The sequence below is a fragment of the Eleutherodactylus coqui genome, chromosome 4, assembly GCF_035609145.1.
Source record: "Eleutherodactylus coqui strain aEleCoq1 chromosome 4, aEleCoq1.hap1, whole genome shotgun sequence".
NCBI lineage: Eukaryota > Metazoa > Chordata > Amphibia > Anura > Eleutherodactylidae > Eleutherodactylus > Eleutherodactylus coqui.
In genome coordinates, this window is record NC_089840.1 from 212632313 (window position 1) to 212638356 (window position 6044).

General features: G+C 38.4%; 1 pseudogene; it reads left to right on the forward strand.

The window, feature by feature from the left end:
- Positions 1 to 872: 872 nt before the first annotated feature.
- Positions 873 to 3008, forward strand: LOC136626590 (toll-like receptor 13; annotated as a pseudogene).
- Positions 3009 to 6044: the final 3036 nt, after the last annotated feature.

Consider the following 6044-nt stretch of genomic DNA (forward strand, 5'->3'; position numbering starts at 1 on the left):
TGACTGGGGCATGCAGTGTGGGCCGAAGCCCACCTGTAGTAAGCACGACATTACCTCAGCTGTGTTGGGCACTGCAATGGGATATATTTATGTACCGCCGGTGGCTTCCTGGCACCCACCCATGCTGTCGGTCCACACGGAGTTGTAACTGCATGTGTCCACTTCTAAGGAACCCCAGTCTGACTGGGGCATGCAGTGTGGGCCGAAGCCCACCTGCATTAAGCACGACATTACCTCAGCTGTGATGGGCACTGCAATGGGATATATTTATGTACAGCCGGTGGGTTCCAGGGAGCCACCCATGCTCTGGGTGCACACGGAATTCCCATTGCGGAGTTGTACCTGCCTGTGACTATTTATAAAAAAACTGCGGTCTGACTGGGGCATGCAGACACCTTGACAGAATGAATAGTGTGTGGCACATAGTTCCCCATTGCTATGCCCACGTGTGCAGCTCCAGATGGAGGTGGCACAGGATTGGATTTCTCATTGCTTCTGTACAGCATTGTGGGCTATCGCCTCGCCCCTTTTAAAGAGGGTCGCTGCCTAGCCGTGCCAACCCTCTGCAGTGTGTGCCTGCGGTTCCTCCTCTTGCCGCTATTGTGGCTTAATAGTGGGACCTGGGAACTTGAGATGCAGCCCAACATGTAGCCCCTCGCCTGCCCTATCCGTTGCTGTGTCGTTCCCATCACTTTCTTGAATTGCCCCGATTTTCACAAATGGAAACCTTAGCGAGCATCGGCGATATACAAAAATGCTCGGGTCGCCCATTGACTTCAATGGGGTTCGTTATTCGAAACGAACCCTCGAGCATCGCGAAAAGTTCGTCTCGAGTAACGAGCACCCGAGCATTTTGGTGCTCGCTCATCTCTAATGAAAACCCTACAGGTAATATGAGTCCCATACATTTTAATATAACCTATTTGAACATTGATGGACATCAAATTTATATTCTGGAAAACAACTCATTATGTAACTTTCCAAAATTATCCTTTTTTAAACCTAATATATGTGATTCAGCTTTAAAAGCTGTGAAAAAATCTGGGATCCAAGAAGTTGACTCATTTTCATTTTCAGATTCTCATTTTTCTGTTTTCCACTTCTGTATTTATGTATCACTCTTCCAGATAAAGGAACTCCAGCTGACAAGCAATAACATAAAGTTTATCCATACTTCCAATGGATCTTGCAGCATACTGAAAATTCTAGATTTATCATATAATTCTATAAAAAATGTGTCTGCTTCTCAAATGAAGAAATTGAAAAAGCTACCACAATTAACATATGTTCTGAGAACATCTCCATGGAGCTTGTTAATCTTAACTTGACCTTCAACTATTTAACTTCTTTATTACAAGATCAATTTCTATGCCTCAAACAACTGAAAACACTTTTACTGAGTAACAATAAAATTCTGAAAATTAGTAAGTATTCGTTTCATGGCATGAAGAATCTGGAAGTTCTGCATCTAGAAAGTAATCATCTCTACAGTTTAGATGAATTTGCATTCGCAGGTCTGTTTTTACTAAAACAACTGACCTTAAATGAAAATGTCTTAGAAGAAATTAATGACTGGGCCTTTGAGGATCTACGAAAGCTTGAGGAGATTGCAATTGATGTTAAATATTTGATGCCCATGTGGTGGTCAAAGAAAATGATGATGCTAAAAAGAATGTCCCTGAAAGCACTTGATGATGTCCTTTCCATTGAATCTCGATTTTTCAACCTTTTTGATGATTTGGAAAGTTTAAGCATCGAATCACAGGCTGTATTTATTGATATGTGCGATGAGTTTCCATTTCACAAAGTTAAAGAACTCAGTTTAATAAATATCCATGCTCTTCTCTGTACTGAAGGAGGATTTCAGACACTACTGGAAAAATTTATAAATGTGGAAAAGATAGACTTAAAAGTAGAAGTATTTTTACAATCTGAAGTAAACCTTTTTAATTCTGCTCTAGCAAATTTAACAAAACTTTCTTTTTTTTCACCTTGAGAATGTAAATCAACCGGGTGGTGGCTCAGCATTAGATGTGCACAAATTATTTCTTGGCTTGGAAAACCTTCAAGTTCTGCATTTAGTAAATTTTAGAATAGAGGACTACGGCTCCAATGTTTTGTTTCGGGATTTAAAATCAGTTCGTTTTTTAATGATAGAAAATGAAAATATTTACAGATTTCCGGACAATGTGCTTTCTGATATGGTTAGCGTTAAATATTTCTTTTTTTTGCCAAATACACAATTTTCTTGTCAATGTAATCTTTCATGGCTAAGTCAGTGGGTGACCTATGAAAAACAAATTTATTTTCCTGGCTTTTATCATCAGCTTTGTTTTGTTAATGCCGAAACTCAAAATTCTTACTTAGTCTCTTTCTTGGAAGAGAACTGTAATACCCAGCTTGGTTTCATTACATTCATCACTACATTTGTCTGTACTTTGATATTTATGTGCATCTCCCTTCTCTATGAAAGTATCTGGTGGTATAGTTTATACCTATTGTACACAATCCAATGTTGGCTGTATAATAGACAACGGAAAAGAGACCGCTACGAGTATGATGTATTTGTTTCCTACAATACTCACAATGAACAGTGGGTAACAGAGCAGCTCCTTCCTAACCTGGAGCAAAACGGTCCTCCTTTCTTTAAAGTGTGCATTCATAATCGAGACTTTGAGATTAGTAGAGACATAGTAGAGAATATTGTGGATAGTATATATAGCAGTAGATGGACAATTTGTGTTATCACTCGCAGTTACCTCCAGAGTAACTGGTGCTCCCTGGAGATAAGAATGGCAACATACAGGCTTGTAGCAGAGAGTAAAGATTCTCTTATCCTAATATTTCTGGATGACATCCCTAGAGAAGAACTTCAACATTACCACAAGCTCACTAGGATTATAGACAAGAAAACCTACCTGAAGTGGCCAGAAGATAGAGATGGGCAACAGCTGTTCTGGGCCAGACTACGGAAAGTTCTCACTTACCAGGACGTCCAGAAGCCATAAAATGTATGTTTACATTAAAATTGATTTTAAAATTTATTAGCTAATTACTATGTATTATATCATTATATTCTTTTGATGAGCAGGTTTAATAGTCTTCCTAATATGGAGCATAAACCACCCAAATACCTTTAGAATGTTTAATATTAGATCAATCTTCTAATAACCATGTATTTTACCCAAACTGTGCATCTATGATATACAATCTCCATCTTGAAAGCTACCAAGTTGTTTGACGTGTATTATAGCTAGTAGAAAAATTTTACAATGAAGCATGATACAAATAGGCGTTATCTGTGTATTTGTAATATTGTCTGTGTTCAGTTTGATGGGGTCATAGGTAGTACCATAGGCGTACTGGCAGGGGGTGCCGGGGTCGCAACGGCGACCCGGCCCCTGCACTTGAGGGGGCCCAGAGGCCGCCCTCCACCATACACTTTCACTTCCCACTGCACTGTCGACAGCCGCATGCTTAGTACGGTCCGGCCGACAGCACGAGCCAGAGACGACAGTAGTAGAAGGGAGGAGGAAGGACTTGGAGAGACAACAGGGGAAGAGGAGGGGGTATGGGGGAAGTAGCAGAGAGGACAGAGATACAGGCTCACGGGCACAGCACGGATTCAGTGGACCAGGGATGATGATGTCATCTTCCTGCTGCTTCCCTCCTGCTGATGTAGCTGCTCTCCTTACCAGAGAAGTAGACCGGGCACCAGGGTATGTATCTATCTATCCATCTGGTTGTCTGCCTGTCTGTATGTCTTTCTATGTGTCTGTCTATCAATCTTGCGTGGTCTCATATCTATCATCTATCTATTTATCTATCTATCTATCCATCACATATCTATCTATCTATCTCATATCTATCTATCTATCTATCTATCTCACATCTATCTATCCATCTATCTATCTCTTCTATCTATCTCACATATCTATCTATCTATCTCATATCTATCTATCTGTCTATCTCCTATCTATCAATCTCATATCTATCTATCTGTCTATCTCCTATTTATCTATCTCATATCTATCTATCTATCTATCTCATATCTATCTATCTGTCTCCTATCTATCTATCTTTCTCCTAGCTATCTATTTATCTATATATCAATCTATCTCATATCTATCTATCTGTCTCCTATCTATCTATCTTTCTCCTAGCTATCTATTTATCTATATATCTATCTCATATCTATCTATCTATCATCTATCTATCTATCTCATATCTATCTATCTCATATCTATTTATCTATCTATCTCACATCTATCTCTCTCCTATCTATCTATCTCACATCTATCTATGTATTTATGTAAGTATCTATCTATATATCTGTCTCATATCTATCTATCTCACATCTATTTTCTATTTATCTATCTCCTATCTATCTATCTATCTATCTCATATCTATCTATCTATCTATCTATCTATCTATCTATCTATCTATCTATCTCCTATCTATCTATCTCACATCTATCTCTATCTATCTCACATCTATCTGTCTCTATCTATTTTCTCTCTATCACCTATCTATCTATCTATCTCACATTTATATATATATCTATCTCATATCTATCTATCTATCTCACATTTATCTATCTCTATTTTTGTCTCCTATCTATCTATTTATCTATCTATCTCTCTCACATCTATCTACTATCTATCTATCTCTTCTATCTATCTCACATATCTATCTCATATCTATCTATCTGTCTATCTCCTATCTATCTCATATCTATCTATCTATCCCCTATCTATCTATCTATCTATCTATCTATCTATCTATCTATCTATCTATCTATCTCCTATCTATCTTTCTCCTATCTATCTATCTATCTATCTATCTATCTATCTATCTATCTATCTATCTCATATCTATCTCATATCTATTTCATATCTATCTATCTCATATCTATCTCATATCTATTTCATATCTATCTATTTATCTATCTCATATCTATTTATCTATCTATCTCACATGTATCTCTCTCCTATCTATCTCACATCTACCTATGTAAGTATCTATCTATCTATCTCATATCTATCTATCTCACATCTATTTTTTATTTATCTATCTATCTCATATCTATCTATCTCATATCTATCTATCTATCCCTCTCCTATCTATCTATCTATCTATCTATCTATCTATCTCACATCTATCTCTATCTGTCTCACATCTATCTATCTATCTCTCATCTGTCTGTCTCTATCTATTTTCTATCTATCTCCTATCTATCTATCTATCTCACATCTATATCTATCTATCTATCTATTTATCTATCTATCTAGCTATCTCATATCTATCTATCTATCTATCTCACATCTATCTGTCTCTATCTATTATCTATCTCTTATCTTTCTCATATCTATCTATCTTATATGTATTTATCTATCTATCTCACATCTATCTCTCTCCTATCTATCTATCTCACATCTATCTATGTATTTATGTAAGTATCTATCTATATATCTGTCTCATATCTATCTATATTTTACCCAAACTGTGCATCTATGATATACAATCTCCATCTTGAAAGCTACCAAGTTGTTTGACGTGTATTATAGCTAGTAGAAAAATTTTACAATGAAGCATGATACAAATAGGCGTTATCTGTGTATTTGTAATATTGTCTGTGTTCAGTTTGATGGGGTCATAGGTAGTACCATAGGCGTACTGGCAGGGGGTGCCGGGGTCGCAACGGCGACCCGGCCCCTGCACTTGAGGGGGCCCAGAGGCCGCCCTCCACCATACACTTTAACTTCCCACTGCACTGTCGACAGCCGCGTGCTTAGTACGGTCCGGCCGACAGCACGAGCCAGAGACGACAGTAGGAGAAGGGAGGAGGAAGGACTTGGAGAGACAACAGGGGAAGAGGAGGGGGTATGGGGGAAGTAGCAGAGAGGACAGAGATACAGGCTCACGGGCACAGCACGGATTCAGTGGACCAGGGATGATGATGTCATCTTCCTGCTGCTTCCCTCCTGCTGATGTAGCTGCTCTCCTTACCAGAGAAGTAGACCGGGCACCAGGGTATGTATCT